The 19,029-nt window shown below is 34.5% G+C and overlaps 1 protein-coding gene and 1 pseudogene across 1 annotated transcript in view; both read left to right on the plus strand.

Moving 5' to 3' along the window:
• Window positions 1-19,029, plus strand: part of CNBD1 (cyclic nucleotide binding domain containing 1) — a 400,860-nt gene that overhangs the window by 314,350 nt on the left and 67,481 nt on the right. The gene's annotated exons all lie outside the window — the stretch shown is intronic.
• LOC116643029 lies at window positions 9,394-10,699 on the plus strand (annotated as a pseudogene).

Below are 19,029 nucleotides of genomic sequence, written 5' to 3' on the forward strand. Positions count from 1 at the left end.
TAGATTTTAAACAAAAGACTGTAGTTAGAGACACAGAAGGACACTATATCATTCTTAAAGGGTCTATCCAACAAGAAGATCTAACAATTGTAAATATCTACATCCCCAACATGGAAGCAGCCATCTACATAAGTCAACTGTTACCCAAAATAGTCATATTGATAATAATATGTTAATTGTAGGAGACCTCAATACTCCATTCTCAGCAATAGACAGATCATCTAAGCAGAAAATCAACAAAGAAACAAGAGCTTTGAATGACACACTGGACCAGATGGACCTCATAGATATATACAGAACATTCCACCCTAAAACAACAGAATACTCATTCTTCTTGAGTGCACATGGAACTTTCTCCAGAACAGACTACATACTGGGTCACAAATCAGATCTCAACCAGTACCAAAAGACTGAGATTATTCCCTGCATATTCTCAAACCATAATGCTTTAAAACTGGAACTCAATCACAAGAAAAAATTTGGAAGAAATTCAAACACTTGGAAGCTAAAGACCATACTGCTCAAGAATGTTTGGGTCAACCAGGAAATCAAAGAAGAACTTAAACAATTCATGGGAACCAATGAGAATGAAAACACATCCATCCAGAACCTATGGGATACTGCAAAGGTGGTCCTAAGGGGGAAATACATAGCCATCCAAGCCTCACTCAAAAAAATAGAAAAATTCCGAATTCACTAACTAACTCTATACCTTAAAGAACTAGAGAAAAAGCATCAAACTATGCCTAAGCCATGCATTAGAAGAGAAATAATTAAGATCAGAGCAGAGATCAATGAATTAGAAACCAGAAACACAGATCAGATCAACAAAACTAGAAGCTGGTTCTTTGAAAGAATTAATAAGATCGATTAACCACTGGCCAGACTTACCCAAAAGAAAAGAGAAAGGACCCAGATTAATAAAATTATGAATGAAAGGGGAGAGATCATGACTAACACCAAGGAAATAGAAACAATTATTAGAAATTATTATCAACAACTATATGCCAATAAGCTGAGCAACCTGGATGAAATGGATGCCTTCCTGGAAACCTATACACTCCCAAGACTGAAACAGGAAGAAATTGAAAACCTGAATAGGCCAATAACCAGTAACGAAATTGAAGCAGTGATCAAAAACCTCCCAAAAAAAAGAGTCCAGGGCCTGATAGATTCCCTGGGGAATTCTACCAAACATTCAAAGAAGAAATAATACCTATTCTCCTGAAGCTGTTTCAAAAATAGAAACAGAAGGAAAGCTTACAGACTCATTCTATGAGGCCAGGATTACCTTAATCCCCAAACTAGGCAAATCTCCCATCTCCCATCTCCAAATCTCCCATCAAAAAGGAGAATTTCAGACTGATATCCCTATGAATATGGATTCCAAAATCCTCAACAAAATCCTAGCTAATAGGATCCAACAATACATTAAAAGGATCATCCACCACGACCAAGTGGGATTTATCCCCAGGATACAAGGGTGGTTCAACATTCGCAAATCAATCACTGTGATAGAACACATTAATAAGAGGAGAGAGAAGAACCATATAGTCCTCTCAATGATGCAGAAAAAGCATTTGACAAAACAGAGCAACCTTTCCTGATTAAAACTCTTCAGAGTATAGGGATAGAGGGAACATTCCTCAAGTTCATAAAATCCATCTATGAAAAACCCACAACAAATATCATCCTCAATGGGGAAAAGCTGAGAGCCTTTCCCTTAAGAACAGGAACACATCAAGGATGCCCACTCTCACCACTATTGTTCAACATAGTACTAGACGTCCTAGCAACAGCAATCAGACAACAAAAAGAAATAAAATGTATTCAAATTGGCAAAGAAGAAGTCAAACTCTCTCTTTTCATATATGACATGATACTTTATGTGGAAAACCTAAAAGACTCCACCCCCAAATTACTAGAACTCATCCAGCAATTCAGTAATGTGGCAGGATACAAAATCAATGCACAGAAATCAGTTGTTTTCTTATACACTAACAACACAACTGTAGAAAGAGAAATTAGAGAAACGATTCCATTTACAATAGCACCAAAAACCCTAAGATATTTCGGAATAAACCTAACCAAAGAGGTAAAGGATCTATACTCTATGAACTACAGAACACTTATGAAAGAAATTGAAGAAGACACAAAAAGATGGAAAAACATTCCATGCTCATGGATTGGAAGAATAAACATTGTTAAAATGTTTATGCTACCCAGAGCAATCTATACCTTCAATGCCATCCCGATCAAAATTCCAATGACATTTTTCAAAGTGCTGGAACAAACAATCCTAAAATTTGTATGGAATCAGAAAAGACCCCGAATTGCCAAGGAAATGTTGAAAGAAAAACAAAGCTGGGGCATCATATTGCCCGATTTTAAGCTATATTACAAAGCAGTGATCACCAAGACAGCATGGTACCAGCACAAAAACAGACATATAGACCAACAGAATAGAATAGAAAGTCCAAAAAAAAAAAAAGAATAGAAAGTCCAGATATGGACCCTCAACTCAACTCTATGGTCAAATAATCTTCGACAAAGCAAGAAAAAATATGCAATGGAAAAAAGACAGTCTCTTCAATAAATGGTGCAGGGAAAATTGGACAGCCACATGCAGAAGAATGAAACTAGACCATTCTCTAACACCATACACAAAGATAAACTCAAAATGGATGAAAGACTTCAATATGAGACATGAATCCATCAAAATCCTAGAGGAGAACATAAGCAATAACCTCTTCGACATCGGCCACAGCAACTTCTTTCAAGATACTTCTCCAAAGGCAAGTGAAACAAAAGCAAAAATGAACTTTTGGGACTTCATCAAGATAAAAAGCTTCTGCACAGCAAAGGAAACAGTCAACAAAACAAAGAGGCAACCCACAGAATGGGAGAAGATATTTGCAAATGACACTACAGATAAAGGGCTGATATCCAAGATCTATAAAGAACTTCTCAAACTCACACAAAAAACAAATAATCAAGTCAAAATTGGGCAGAAGACTGAACAGACACTTCTCCAAAGAAGACATACAAATGGCCAACAGACACATGAAAAAATGTTCATCATCATTAGCCATCAGGGAAATTCAAATCAAAACCACAATGAGATACCACATTACACCAGTTAGAATGGCAAAAATTGACAAGGCAAGAAACAACAAATACTGGAGAGGTTGTGGAGAAAGGGGAACCCTGTTACACTCTTGGTGGGAATGCAAGTTGGTACAGCCACTTTGGAAAACAGTGTGGAGGTGCCTCAGAAAATTAAAAATAGTGCTACCCTATGACCCAGCAATTGCACTACTGGATATTTATCCCAAAGACACAGATGTAGTGAAAAGAAGGGCCATATGCACCCCAGTGTTCATAGCAGCAATGTCCGCAGTAGCCAAACTGTGGAAAGAGCCAAGATGCCCTTCAACAGATGAATGGATAAAGAAGATGTGGTCCATATATAATGGAATATTGCTCAGCCATCAGAAGGGATGAATACCCAACTTTTATATCAATATGGATGGGACTGGAGGAGATTATGCTAAGTGAAATAAGTCAAGCAGAGAAAGTCAATTATCATGTGGTTTCACTTATTTGTGGAACATAAGGAATAGCATGGAGGGCATTAGGAGAAGAAAGGGAAAAATGAAGGGGGGTGGAATCAGAGGGAGAGATGAACTGTGAGAGACTATGGACTCTGAGAAACAAACTGAGGGTTTTAGAGGGGTGGGGGGTAGGGGGATGGGTTAGCCCGGTGATGGGTATTAAGGAGGGCACGTACTGCATGGAGCACTAGGTGTTATACGAAAACAATGAATCATGGATCACTACATCAAAAACTAATGATGTATTGTATGGTGACTAACATAACATAATAAAATTAAATTAAAAAAAAAGAAACACATGAGTATGTTAAAGTGTAACTTACTAGCTGCAGATATTCAATGAGACATGGGCATGGATCATGTTTTACAGTATTTTAGCTTGGTGTATTTGCTAAATGGAGTCTGTTTAAGAGAACTTTTGCTAAAAACTTAACTGATCAGAGCCTTCCAGGAAGGCTTCATGAATTCTTACTCTAATGTGTTTTATTAGATATATTTGCATCTTAAATGACAGAAATCAAACTCAATGCATCAAGAGAAAAAATACTAATAAACTCAAAGTAATTTATTGGTATATATAAATGGGAAGTTTAGGAACTTATCTTTCAGGAAACCTTGATCCAAAATCTGAACTAATCACACTCTGATTATTTGTTCCAGTCCATGGTTCTGTTTTGCTTTGTGTTCATTCCCTTCTCCAGCAAATTTCCCCATGTTATGGCCAAAAATATCTAGGGGATACATTTTTGTTACAGCAAACAATCCCTGTGAAAAGTTCTGTTCCTCATTGTTCCAGGAAAAATCTAGTAAGTCTCACTGGCCAGGCTTGAGTCACATATACACTCAACAACTCCCTCTGGCTAGGAGAAGGATTTTGTTGTTCAGCTGGAGCTGGGTCACAGCCCTGCCCCTGGAAAATGGTAAAGTCCTCCGTGAACCACTTGGATTGCCAAGGGGGATGAGTGTGTCTCTACAGAGATGCTGAGACAACAAAAAATGCGCACTTTATCCAAGTGGAAGTGTGGCATTACCTAACCTTTAAAGTTTTGCGGCAGCACTTAGGCAGAGAGGACTGCCTCCATTTGGACCCAGATACACTTTGTCTGCTTTGTGATTTTATTTCTTCATGACCCCAAATCATTTCTGCTGCTATATCACACTATAACTTGCATCAGACCTGTCATTTTCTAGTACCTAAAAACATTTTCTGCTGTTAAGTTGTCCTTAAATTAGAGATCTTCCTCTAAATTTCTCAGAGGCAATGTTTCTATCATTTTGTGTATTTATATTTGCAACTGCCTTTATATGACTTCATGAAATATAATCCCCTGCATGAATTTTCTGGAATCTCTAGAATGACTCTTGCTTAGGATTATTAAAAGAAGAGTTTTGTAGGTTTCTATAGTTTCAACAAAGCAAAAATCTGTATATCTATACCTCTATCTAGCTATCTAGCTATCTAGCTATCTGTCATCTATCATGTCTATTATCTCCTGGACTGAGCAATACCTAGACGTTCCCCATTTTTAAAAGCAAGTTACTCTCCTGTACATTCTGTCGCCTCAAAGCACCATATCAGTGGTTTTGAGATAAAAATCTATTTTTGTTTTTTTTAATTTTTAAAAAATATTTTATTTTTATTTATTTGAGGGAGAGTGAGATATCACAGAGGGAGAGGGAGAGGGAAAATCAGACTCCCCACTGAGCAGAGAGCCTGACGTAGGTGGGGCTTGATCCCAGGATCCTGAGATCATGACCTGAGCTGAAGGCAGATGCTTAATCAACTGAGCCACCCAGGCGCCACAATAATAATCTATTTTTAACAAATTGATACTTTGCTCCAAGGTACCAGTGCTTTTGTTTTAATCATTTCTCATGCCATATGGGTGTTACATATGCACAACCTTCTATATGCTCATAGGTCAATAGCCACAGGATTAGTTTTATCTCTTTAGATGTTAGCACCACTGAATTTACATCAGTGGCATTGCTATACATTTTGGATCCCAAACAAATGTTTATTCAAGGTTTTCTAAGCTACTAGCTAATGACAAAAGGAGCAGATCTTAGCGCTAGTGAAATATGGTGGAGATTTACATTGCTTATAAAAAGAAAAGAAAAATAAAACTGTTAGGTGCAGTCTATCTCTGCCTATAGCATTCTTATTTACTATTTTAATTTTTTTGCATTTCTACATGCAAATAACAGCCATGAGTCATAAATTATTCATAAGTTCATATGTTGCCTTTCAAACTTTAATAAAAATAATATTATGTGCATGTTTTTATAAATCTAGCATTTTGGAAGAGCTAAACATTTCAGATAATAATACCCCATAAAGTCTTTTGTTGAATCAAGACAAATCTTGGGTTAGTAGAAGGCAGCCATGTCGAAGACCTGTATTTCCCTTTTGATCTCTGTAGATACCAAATCTTACAGGAGCTTTTAGGAGGTAGTTACAGCTCTGAGAAGAATGTGAGCATTGATATAAATTTAGGCTGAAGTGTTATAGTAGTTCTGTTTAAACATCTCAAATAGCATACTTTTTATTTTCTGAATTATTTTTATTATTTAATTTTTTTTTTTTGTAACGGTAGTCCTATTTTCTGATGTTTATTATTATTTAAAGATTTTATTTATTTATTTGATAGAGAGAGAGAGAAAGAGCATGAGCCTGGGGAGGGGCACAGGGAGAGAGAAAAGCAGACTCCCTGCTAAGCAGGGAGCCTGAGCAGGGCTCAATCCCAGGACCCTGGGATCATGACCTCAGCCCAAGGCAGATGCTTAACCGACTGAGCCACTCCGGTACGCTTCTGATGTTTATTTTTACATTAAGTCAATTCTTCACCCAGAAAGCTTGGCAAGGCTTTATATTAAAACACCATATACTTAAGTTCCATTTCAGACAGAACAAAGTGATATTGAACTTGAGAGGTTTGCTTCTTTTTTTGCACATACTATATTAATATTAATCCACTTATGTTTGTTTGACAAATGTTATTTTAGGAAATATTGCTGCAACTTATCTTGAGATAATATTTGCCATAGAATATAAAATATAAATCAAATTTGAGTTACTCTCCAAGAATAAATGACATGTTTTTGAATAATGTGATAATACTCTTTTAGGCATTTTACACAGAATAATTTTGTTTATGTGCTTAAGTAGTTATTTTCAAGAAGCACTTTGGACCCTTATATTCAAGCTATTTGCCAAATAGTTAAGACACAGTTTTAAAGAGGGAAATATACCTTACTTGAACAAATCTTTCAGTCGTGAAGAAACTATCAATAGTTTTTAATGCATGTGAACCACAAGAATATCACTTAACAAACCACCTCAACCACTTATTCAATGACCTGCATAGCCTGCATAAGTGATGTTTTTGTTTATCACAGAGAGATCTGATACCTTATACTTTGTTCTTATGCTCTCTTTATTAGATTGAAAGTTACTTACAGATTTTTTAAATTACTTGTTAAAAAATAGAAAAGTATAAGAAAATACTTAAATAGTTATATAGATTTCACATTTCTAATATTTTAGTCACTTTTCTTATAAAATGACAGTAGAAAAAACATGTTAGCAACAGAAATAACTTTCATAATGGTACATCAAGACAAAAATTTGTCTTAGCCCCAAATTTTCTATCTCATATTTTCTAGTGTAAATTGTTTTTGCTTTGTCTGTCTCAGAAAACCGATCATAGCATCCTTTTCTAGAATATTGGAAAAGTCCTTACTGAGTACCAGAAGCACACTGTAATAATAGTATGAATATTTTAATATGGCTAACATTAGTTGATTTGATTAAATTTTTAAGGAACAAATTATATCAATGCTCTCTTTCAAATTTAGTAAAACATGGAAGTTACAGCTGACAAGGAAAATACAAAAAATATATAAAAATATTAAAAAAGACTAGGAATCTCAAATGTGAAGATGAATATAAAAATCCTGAAAATTATATTGGAAAACATAATCCAGCAGCACTTTAAGGAATAAGGCACCAAAAAAGTTGATTCATTCTAGGAATTCAATGGGAACTAGCTCAATATATTTTTTAAAAAAGCCATTAGTATATTTTACTAAAATATAGATCAAGGTAGAAACAACCTGTGTTCATGGCAGCTAAAACGCCTTTGAGGAAATTCTGACACAAATTCCTAATAAAATGAGAATAGATGAAATGTTCTATAATATGATAAAGTGATCTAGATCTCAAAAAATAAGTTAGCTATGTTTTTTTTTTTTTTAAGATTTTATTTATTTATTTGATGGAGAGGCACAGCGAGAGAGGGAACACAAGCAGGGGGAGGGGGAGTGGGAGAGGAAGAAGCGGCCTCCCGCCGAGCAGGGAGCCCGATGCTGGGCTCGATCCCAGGACCCGGGGATCATGACCCCAGCCAAAGGCAGACGCCCAATGACTGAGCCACCCAGGCGCCCCTAAGTTAGCTATGTTCTTAATAGTAAATAGGAAAAGAATTATTGTTAAAGTGATGAACTTACTAACATTTTTATTTATTTACTTTGAAAGTTTTTATTTAAATTCCAGTTAACATACAGCATAATCTTAGTTTCAGGTGTACAATTTAGTGATTCAACACTTACATACAACACTCGGTATAACACTTTTAAATAAAATAAGTAGTAAGCAAGAACTTGTAAAAGAGGGAGGTAAAATCATCATTATTTACTTATTATATAATTTATACTTGAATATTTGTGAAGTCAATGAGAAAACTATTAGGAATCATGGAATTTAGTGAAACTACTGATGGCAAACTTAATATTTAAATTTTATTTTATAAAAGCTATTTATAAAATTTAAAAGAAGAGATTATATATATAATAGCAACCAAAAATATGATCTAGAAATACACTTAATAAGAAATATATATAAAAGTCAACTGAGTTACATAAAATAAGATAATAAATGAGGCAAAACTTATTCTTGAATAGGAAAATAGATTACTGCAAAGATGACTTTTTTCACTAAATTTGTTAGCCTAATGTAAACATAATAAAAAACAGCAGCAGGAATTCTTTTTAAAGTTGATTATGTTGATACTAATATCTACATACAAAATTAAATAAGCGAACTTTAAAAATGCTTTTAAAATACTGAGAGAATGTGATATAAATCAAATATTTTATTTGGTAGGCAGATTAATTGAAGGACTAGGAAGAAAACATGGCAATTTAGTATGGCAAATTTAATATGGTAATTTAGTATAATATAGAGGTGTTATTTCAAAAGCGTAGGGAAAAAGATAGTTTATTAAATATCTGATTGTTAGACAAGTAGTGAACAGAAACAAATACATTTCAGGTGGATTAAAAACCTATGTAAGCAATGATGTCATAACATTGCTATAAGAAAACAACAGCAAATTCTAACCTTTGGTGGAGGAAGTCCTTTAGAACATGACAAAAGAAAAAGGTAAAAGACATAAATTGAAATATTAATCTCTGAGTAGTAAAAATTCAGTATTCTAAATGGCAAAATGTTCCATAAATATTAATATATAAATATCAGGCTAATAAAGTTGCTGTACACATGAGAAATAAATCATTTTAATATAAAACTGGCTGTTACCAATAGTTGTAAAATCTTAAGCGGGATGGGTGGGGGGAAGAGAATGAAGAAAAAGGGGAATAAAAAATTCTTGGCAGGTTCTTATACATCGACCATGTAAGAGTTGCCCTATAAGAAGCAAGAACCCCTCCTCTTCCTCTCCGCCATCTGCTCGGCAGCCACGAAGCAGCAACCTTGCATGAGTGCATCTCCATACGTGCTGGCCAGGCTGTTGTCCACATTGGCAGGGCCTGCTGGGAGCTCTATTGCCTGGAGCACGGCATCCAGCCAATGGTCAGATGCCAAGTGACAAGACCTTTGGGGGAGATGACTCCTTCAACACCTTCTTCAGTGAGATGGGTGCTGGCAAGCAAGTGCCCAGGGCAGTACTTGTAGACCTGGAACCCACAGTCATTGATGAAGTTTGCCCAGGCAACTCCCGGCAGCTCTTCCACCCGGAGTAGCTCATCACAGGCAAGGAAAATGCTGCCAATAACTATGCCCAAGGGCACAACACCATTGGCAAGGAAATCATTAACCTTGTGTTGGACCAAATTCACAAACTGGCCCATCAGGACACAGGTCTTCAGGGCTTCTTGGTTTTCCACAACTTTGGAGGGGGAACTGGTTCTGGGTTCACCAACCTACTGATAGAACATCTCTCTGTTGATTATGGCAAGAAGTCCAAGATGGAGTTCCCCATTTACCCAAGCAACCCCCTCTCCCAGTCTCCACAGCTGTAGTTTAGCCCTTCAACTCCATCCTCACTACCCACATCGCCCTGGAGCACTCTGATTGTGCCTTCATGGTAGACAGTGAGGCCATCTATGATATCTGTCATAGAAACCTTGATACTGAACGCCCAACCTACAATAAGCTAAATAGGTTGATAGATCAAATTGTGTCATCAATCACTGCTTCCCTCAGATTTGATGGAGCCCTGAATGTTGATCTGACAGAATTCCAGACGACCCTGGTGCCTTGTCCCAGCATCCGCTTTCCTGCTCCTGTCATCTCTGCTGGCAAAGCCGACCATGAACAGCTTTCTGTAGCCGAAATCACCAATGAATGCTTTAAGCCAGCTAACTAGATGGTGAAATGTGACCCTCGCCATGGTAAATACATGGCTTGCTACCTGTTGTACTGTGGTGACTTGGTTCCCAAAGATGTCAGTGCTGCCATTGCCACCATTAAGACCAAGTATGCCATCCAATTTGTGGACTGGTGCCCCAATGGCTTCAAAGTTGGCATTAATTTCCAGCCTGTGGTACCTGGTGGAGACCTGGACAAAGCACAGTGAGCTGTGTGCATGCTGAGCAACATCACAGCCATTGCTGAGGCCTGGGCTTGACTGGACCACAAGTTTGACCTGATGTATGCCAGCCATGCCTTTGTTCACTGGTATGTGGGTGAGAGCGCAGAGGAAGGAGAGTTTTTTGAGAAGGATTATGAGGAGATTGGTGTGGATGCTGTTGAAGAAGAGGGTGAAGAAGGAGAGGAGTACTAAAGCTAAAAATGTCACAAAGGTGCTGCTTTTACAGGATAGTTTATTCTGTTTTAAACACTGAAAAGTTGTGCTCTGATCAGTTGATTTGTATATAATAGTGTATACTTTCATATAAAATTACTGACCTATGCTTCAAAACACAACACTTTATAGGGCACCTGGGTGGCTCAGTCAGTTGGGTGGCCAGCTTTTTATTTTGGTTCAGGTCATGATCTCAGGGTCCTGGGATCGAGTCCACTTTCTGAATCCACCCTCCACGAGGAGACTGCTTGAGGATTCTCTCTGTCCTCTTCCATATGCTCCATCCCCTGCTCACATACTCTTTCTCTGTATCTCTAAAATAAATAATTCTTAAAACAAACAAACAAACAAGAAACAAAAATACAACGCTTTGTTACATACCCAAGCTGTCCATTTCTCTGATGGGTTTGAATAAAGTATTCCCAGTCTTAAATAAAAAATAAAAAAAAAGACAGTTCTGTATGAGGTAATAAAAAGAATTCAACTTCACTCATAATTTGAATAATTATGCATAATTCAACTTCACTCATAATTTGAAAATTCAATTTTAATTAGAATTTTCTACCTATCCCATTGACAAAAATTGAAAATAATTTGAATACACAAGATTCTCTAGGAAGTTAGAAAGCGAGAATCTTATACATTTTAGGTGGGCATGTCAGCTGGTAGAGTATGTTTCAAGACCAATTTGTCAAAGTCTATAAAAAATAAAAATCTTTATGCTAGCAAATTCTATTGCTAAAAATTTATACTACCAATAAACGTGCACTTGTTAATTTAAAGATGTATATTGCACATTTTTTTTGCAATGGGAAACGAATTAGTGCCCATCAGGAAAGAGCTGGTTAAATAAATTATGGAACATTCATTCAATGGGAAGCTACCACCAATATAAAGAATTAAGCAAATCATATATGCAGATGTATATAGATGTTCAAGATATACTGAAAAGTGAAAAAGTGCCAGAATGTGTGTAGATTGATTTCAGTGGTATATAATTATATACTAAATCATATCCATATGTAATTATGTAGCTATGGAAATACTGATTAATATAAATTTATAATTATATAAATAAACATTATGTGTATAAAATACATTAAAGAGCATCACTGGAGGAGGATAATCACTTGGGTTTGAATTCTGGCTACACTACTTATTATTTGTGAGATGTGAACAAGTCATGTAACTTTGTGCCTTATTTTTCTCCTTTGTAAATAGGGATAGTAGTAGTACTTATCTTCGAGGGCTATTATCAGAGTTTTCTGTTGTGATTTGTCTGGCTTGAGGTATATTAATTTTATTGATCTCAAAGAATCAGCTTTGGGTGTTTATTGATTTTCTATATTTTGCTGTTTTCCCTTTCATTGATTTCTACTCCTATCTTTATTACTTTTTTTCTGCTTATGTTGAGTTTAATACACTACTATAGTATCAAGATAGAAACTGAGGTTGTTGACTTAAGAAATTTTTCCTTTGTTAATATAGCCATTTAATGCTATTCCCTCTATGTCCTGCTTTAAATGTACTGCACAGACGTTGGTTATTAGTCTTTGTTTTCATTCCACTCAAAACACTTTGTAATTTTCCTTTTGATTTCTTCTTAACCCATAGTTTATCTGGAAATATGTTATAAAGCTTCCAAGTATTTTTTCCAGTTAATGATTTTAAATTTTAATTATATTTTTGTCAAAGAACATATTTTATGTGATGTGAATTCCTTTAAGTTTGTTAAGACTTGTTTTATGATCCATAATATGGTCTATATGGTAAGTGTTCCATGTGCACTTATAAACAATATGTATTCTGATATTATTGGGTGGAAAATTCACTTTAATCAAATGTGGACTATTTTTGGCTGTTATTTTGCAAATACTCACTCCTTTTTTGGGGTACCCCCATTTACATGTTGGGTTGATGGAACTTGTCCTCTATTTCACTATTGCTTGTCCTCTGTGTGTGTGTGCATTTGATTCTTTTTTTCCCCCTATGTTCTATTTTGGATTGTTTCTATTACCATGTCTTCATTTTATTAATATTTTTTGTGCACTGTCTAATCTACTACAAATCATATCCATTGCATTTTTCATATCAGTCATTTTAGTTCTCATCTCTAGAAATTAGATTTACATCTTTTGTAGCCACAGGAGAAGTGCACTTTTTCTCAACAGATAATTTATATATATATATATAATATATATATTATATTGGGGGGGGAGAGAGGAAGTTAACATAATTTTACCTAAATTTAATTCTAATACTTTAATCAACAAATGTTGATTAATTACAAAATAACATTGCTCTGTGAGAAAGAAATTAACAGTGAAAATTGTAGAGTTTGGAAATAATAGAGACAGGATTAACCAATCAGGAAAAAGATTCTATGTAGCTTATAAATGTTTTTATTTTATTATAAAAACATTTTATAAATACTTGTATTTTGGTAAAGGTAATGTGCATGAGCCTGCATAACTTATTTTGATGTCCTTCCAGTGAATTATGTCTTTTCTCTTTTCTTTTTGAATAATTGCACCATTTTAAAATGATCTGAATAAATTTTTAAAAATATATTTATGTCCTCCAGCTTGAAAGCTTCTTAGAATAGTGACACATTCCAAAATCAAGTCCAGATTTCACACCATATGAACAAAATATATTGAATGCTTGATTTTTGCATTACATGACATTGTGAAGATGTTCTTTTAACTCCAAAAGAGAAAAAAACAAAATTTATTTGGAACCCAATAAACATTTAATTCTCCTATAATACTGTTTTATTGTTCATTATTTGCCTCATCTAGGTAACTATATTTCAGGCTTTTTGAAAACATGATTAATAGTGTTTTGTGCATGAAAAAAGGTACATGCTAATTGTTTAATTAAATTTAATTTAACTGGTTCTTTTGTTTCTGCATTTGCATTTTTTGATAATGTCAATAAGATCAAGTCTTCAAACTTGGAAAAATAACATATTTTCAACAACTCTAAAAATTTAACTAAAAATATTTCTGAGACTTTTCTCAGTTGTCTCTGTAAACACATCTGGTGTGATTATAATTCTGGAGTTTCAATAGAGAAAAATTACTTTGTCAAAGTTAAAATTATGTGCCATCTCCCTTAGGTCAATGATTGATTAACAATATTTCAAAAGCTGAAAGAATTTTTGTTGATAGGAAATTGTGTGTTTGTGTGTGTGTGTATTACTCAGGCTATGTTTTAATGGAGAAATAATGAAAAAAATATTAGTAACTCAAATCTTAGCAGCAATTTATTTTTTTATTGTGGTAAAAAACACAAAACACAGACTTACACGACTTTGAAGTGTAGAGTATTGTTAACTATATGCACAGTGTTGTACAGCAGATCCCTAGAGCTGCCTTGTATGGGACAGCTGTTTTTACTTGCTGCTTTCAAACTTCTCTCTTTGTGATTTTTGACAATTTAATTATGATTTGTCTGTGTGTATGCTTTCTTCTAGTTGGAGTGAATTAAGCTTCTTGACTTTATATATTTATTTTTTCTCAAATTTGAGAAGTTTTTAACCATTATTCCCTCACGTAGTGTCTCTGCCCCTTTTTCTTTTCATCTCCTTTTGGGACTCCTATAATATGCATGTTCTATTTAATGCTGTCCTTCAAGTCCTTCAGGTTCTCTTCATTCTTTTCTATTATTTTTCTTTTAGCTCCTGTGCTTCAGTAATTTCAAATTCCTATCTTCAAATTTGCTAATCCTTTCTGTTGTCTGGTCAAGAGCTAAAAAGTCTCTCCAATGGATTTTTCAATTCATTTAAATTTCAATTCATTTATTTTATTCTTTAATTCTAGAAGTTCAGTTTGTTGGTTCTTCATTGTTTCTATCTCTGATGATATTCTCATTTTGTTCATACATCATTTTCCTGATTTCATTTAATTGCCTATCTGTGCTCTCTTTTAATTCATTGAACATGTCTATGACTTTTTTTTTTTTTTTTAATTCTATGTCTGGTAATTCATGTCTCCATTTCTTTGGGGTCAGTTTCTTGTGATTTAATTTGTCCCTTTGAATGGTTCGTATTCCCCTGCTTCTTTGTACATTTTGTTATCTTCTGTTGGGACTTTGGAAATTTAAAAAAAATCAATCACTTCTCCAGTGTTTGTGTTATGGTCTTTGCACAGGGAGGTTTTTCTTCAGTCAGCCCAGCTGGATATTCTAGGGATCTTTCAAGCCTTTTCTGGGGATGTATTCTCTCTGAGTTTATATGTATAATCTCCTTATTGAAGAAGTTTGCCAAGTTCTACTAATGAACACTACCTAGTGTCTGTCTGTGGTACTGTAGACTCTGGTACGTGTTGAACATTTTTGTTCTCAGTGGATCCCAACCTTACACCCCTTTCCCGCCAGTACTTAAATGCAAGCAAGATAGAAGTCAGTCTCCTGGGCAGCTTCCAAAAAGTCAGAACACTGTATGTATGTTCCAGTCCTTTCTCTACCCAGAGAGAATTTGGGTGTTAGTGGTTTCTTCCTAATCATGCCATGACATGACTAGGAGGGGCCTGGTGAGAAAGTGACATGAATTTTCCTACCAGATTTTATGTGGTTGGTTTTGTGCTTGCCTACATTGTAGGAACTTCTTAATTGGTTTCTGGATTTCTCACAAAGGCAATTAGTTGTGAAATGTTAACTCCACTTCTCTAAGGGGAAAACAGGTCTGAGGCTTCCTCTACCATCTTGCTAGCTTTTCTTTCCGAAAATATTTAGGTATGTTATTTCTTATCCTTTGTCAGGTATTTCATATATTTCCATTTTTTCAGGGTTGGTTTCTGAAGATTTATTTTGTCCCTTCGCTTGGGCTATTATCCAAATTTGTACATTTGAAAAAAACATCCACCCCTCCTGGTTTTTATGAACTATGATTATACAGGGGGAAACCTTTACCAATCACCAGTCTAGCTAGAGAATCTGGGGCCTCTCAAACCTTCTCTGTGGATATGTCTTCTCTGGACTTTTGTGTGTAGATTCCTAATTAGAGGAATTTTCTGGTTAGTTTTTTTTTCAGAAACTCATAATCCCTTGTATTCTCTGGTATCTTCTGCTGTATGGTGGGTCCTCTGAAGCAGTAACATGCCACCCAGTTCTTTTTTGTTCTTAGCAGCCCCCATATATTTAGAGGATGCCAGATCCCACCCATGATCCAAGAGAAATGGGGCAGAAGCCAACCCATTAAGCAGCCTAACAAAACAGCAAGCAGAATGCTGAATGATGTACAATTCTCTTTCCCTGTGAGGAAAGGCTACCAAACTATATTGGCCTCTGTCTGCTGTACCATGAGTTTTCTGGAGAAGCAGCATGCTGTACAGCTCTTATTTGTTCTCAGTGGCCCCCAGACATCTACTTATGAGAATAATATATATACTCAGTGTATACATTTTGGGAAAACAAAAGATTATAAAGCATATGTAACTCCTAATTATGCTCTTATAGAATTATTAACCTTTTCCTATATTTTTTCCAGGATTTTAATTCAAAAGTAAATAATATTTATATATTTGGTCACAGTTGAGTACTATAAAGTTAATGGAACTCTTTTTCACTGGCCCTTATAAAATGAACATATTCCAAGTCAATAGCAGTTTCAAGAGTTCTGAATTTTAGTGGAAGCATAATATATTCTATGATTGATTATAATGTATTTAAACATTTCTCTTTTGATTATCATTTAAGTTGCATAAAATATTACATTCTCAGTTTTGAATACTTAATGCCCAAGTACCTGACTAGTTACCTGATTATTTCCTTAGGAAAAATTCTTAGAAGTATTTCATAAATGTGTATAATTATGTCACTCTTGACATATGCTCTAAGTTTACTTCTAATAAAAGTTCTAACAACTTTTTCATACCCTTGGCTTAGGTTTTCATTAGGGTGTTAGCTTATACAAGACACTAACATGCAGAAGAATGGTTTGTAGTATATTAACAGGAAGTACCATGCATCAGTGGGGAAAGACTAGTATTTTTTTTTTAAATAGTGTTAGAAAAGAAAACAATTTGCACATGTGGGGAAAAAGATATTTAATTAGATATCATTTGGCATTAGTGGAAAATGGGTTAGTCACTAAGTTAAATCCATAAATGGATTAGTCATTAAGTTAAAAATAGAGATGACAATAGGAAAACTATGGGTATACAATTTACATTGAATGTTCAGTGTATAAAAGTAATGAGATTAAAAGGAAAACAATAGTTTCTGAATAACAAATAAGTATTATAAAAATGATTAATATAAAAGTAGTATACAAAATCTTATAGGAAAAGCATTAATATTCCACTTTTGAAAATGCAAATGGGATTTATCATATCTTTTTAAAGTTGTTTTGAAAAATACTAAAATATTAAAAACAACCATTTTCACATGTTTTTTGAGTCAGAATATTGTGCACAGAAATGAAGGCTGGATCATTAGTAGGTATATTAAAGTGTACTTTTGCATAAATAGAGAGTGATTGAACTAATGTGAGTATAAATAACCAATGTTCTGAAAGCATATAATAAAATAAATCTCTTTACTTGAACAGTTTACCTACATTGGTCCGGATTACATTAACATATACCAAGTGGAATATCTCCTGAATCAAAATTAATTCTTGTGAAATTAATGAAGTAAATCATTATATACTAGATGTAAATTATGAATGCATCATACTATCCATGTACTTCCTTGGGTCAGTCCATTTAGTATGTGATTATTCATCTCTGAAATAATTCTGCTTAAGTAAGTGAAATGAAATCAATGTAGGATGGTTAGATAGTGTCAGAATGAAGTAACTAATCAGTGTATCATTGTTAAATGGACAATTACCATGATTAAATAGAATTTATGATTAAAATATATGATTTTCAGGTGAAAACTTGGAAACTTTTATTTTTCTACATAAATATTAAAATAATTTTCTTCTATTACATTAGTGCTATTTATAAAGCACTGTCTCTTGAAGATTAGGTTAGATTATCTCTTTAATCTAGGTAACTCTGTGAGATAAGAATATTTTTGCCATTACGACTGAAAATTGGATTTTGATTCCAAATGTCAGGCTAAATACAATGGTTACTTTCAGAACACACGATATCCCACTGAAATGAAATATATATACCTACTTATGTATTTAACTAACCATATGTATATATATATATACACATATATATCTGATATATATATATATATATCATCCCTCTCCATATATATATGTGAGATATATATCAAGATTAATTACAGTGCTAGGGAAAAAAACGATATCAGTGAAATCAGAAATATTTTTGAAAGATGATAATCATACAGTTCCTGTGTTATTTGAAATGTTTCCTTTTAAATATTTCTATTTGCTTAGCATCAAGTTAGTGATTGGTAATGTCACTGAAATTCTTTGATGATCAACACTTCTTGCACAGAAGGAAGTCCTCTGTGGATCTTCCATCTGATCCACAGTTGCTCAGTGCTACTTTTTCTTGTGGAATAAGCTTCTTGAGTGCAACAATTATTATGCTTTATTTATTCTGACTGTGACACTGTAATTGTAATTGACTTTGGGTCAAATGTCAGTCTTTTCCTCAAAACTCTTCTTTTATTACATCGAGAGTCAATTTTCTTAAATCAATGTATCATAGTTTGTACAAGAAACAGTAGCTAATTTTGCAAAATAATGGGAAACATCACTTAAAATATCATAAAAAATTTAAGTATCCAGAAATGAACTCAGAAAGTGTAAACCCCTTATAGGCCAAAGTATACAACTTTTTTGAATGGTATAAAGAAGACTTAAGGAATAGAAATTAGATTGGAATATTATAAACATTTAATTTCACCTAAACTAATATATGAATTGAATAGAATACTAACGAAAATCTTGACAGAATATCTTATGGGACTTGAAGCCCATCAGTAAAAGTCTGGCAGTAAATAGACAGCATATTACATGGGAGTGATGGAAGAGAGTTTAAGGAAGGGACTACTTACAAAGGTGAGGGTAAGGTTAACAAAAAGTACCAAAAGATGGTGAAGCACCCAAGGACATATATAGTAGAAAACTACTACCATATCTAGGTCTGAGGGGGAAAGCCTAGAAAGAAATTATCGGTATCTGACTGCATTTATAGGTATAAGTGCTTTGCTGTAGCAGTCGGTGACCTTGGGACAGGTGTTCAGCCTCTGCTACACAGTGGTCTATCAGGGAGGCAGATGGGGGAATAAGTACCTCAAATTCCCTTTTCTACAGTCACCTTCATTTGCTTCCCATTGGCCAAATTCAAACAAAAACTGAAGGATGAGGGAGCCTG

This window comes from Phoca vitulina, unplaced genomic scaffold (genome assembly GCF_004348235.1).
Source record: "Phoca vitulina isolate PV1807 unplaced genomic scaffold, GSC_HSeal_1.0 scaffold25, whole genome shotgun sequence".
Taxonomy (NCBI): Eukaryota; Metazoa; Chordata; class Mammalia; order Carnivora; family Phocidae; genus Phoca; species Phoca vitulina.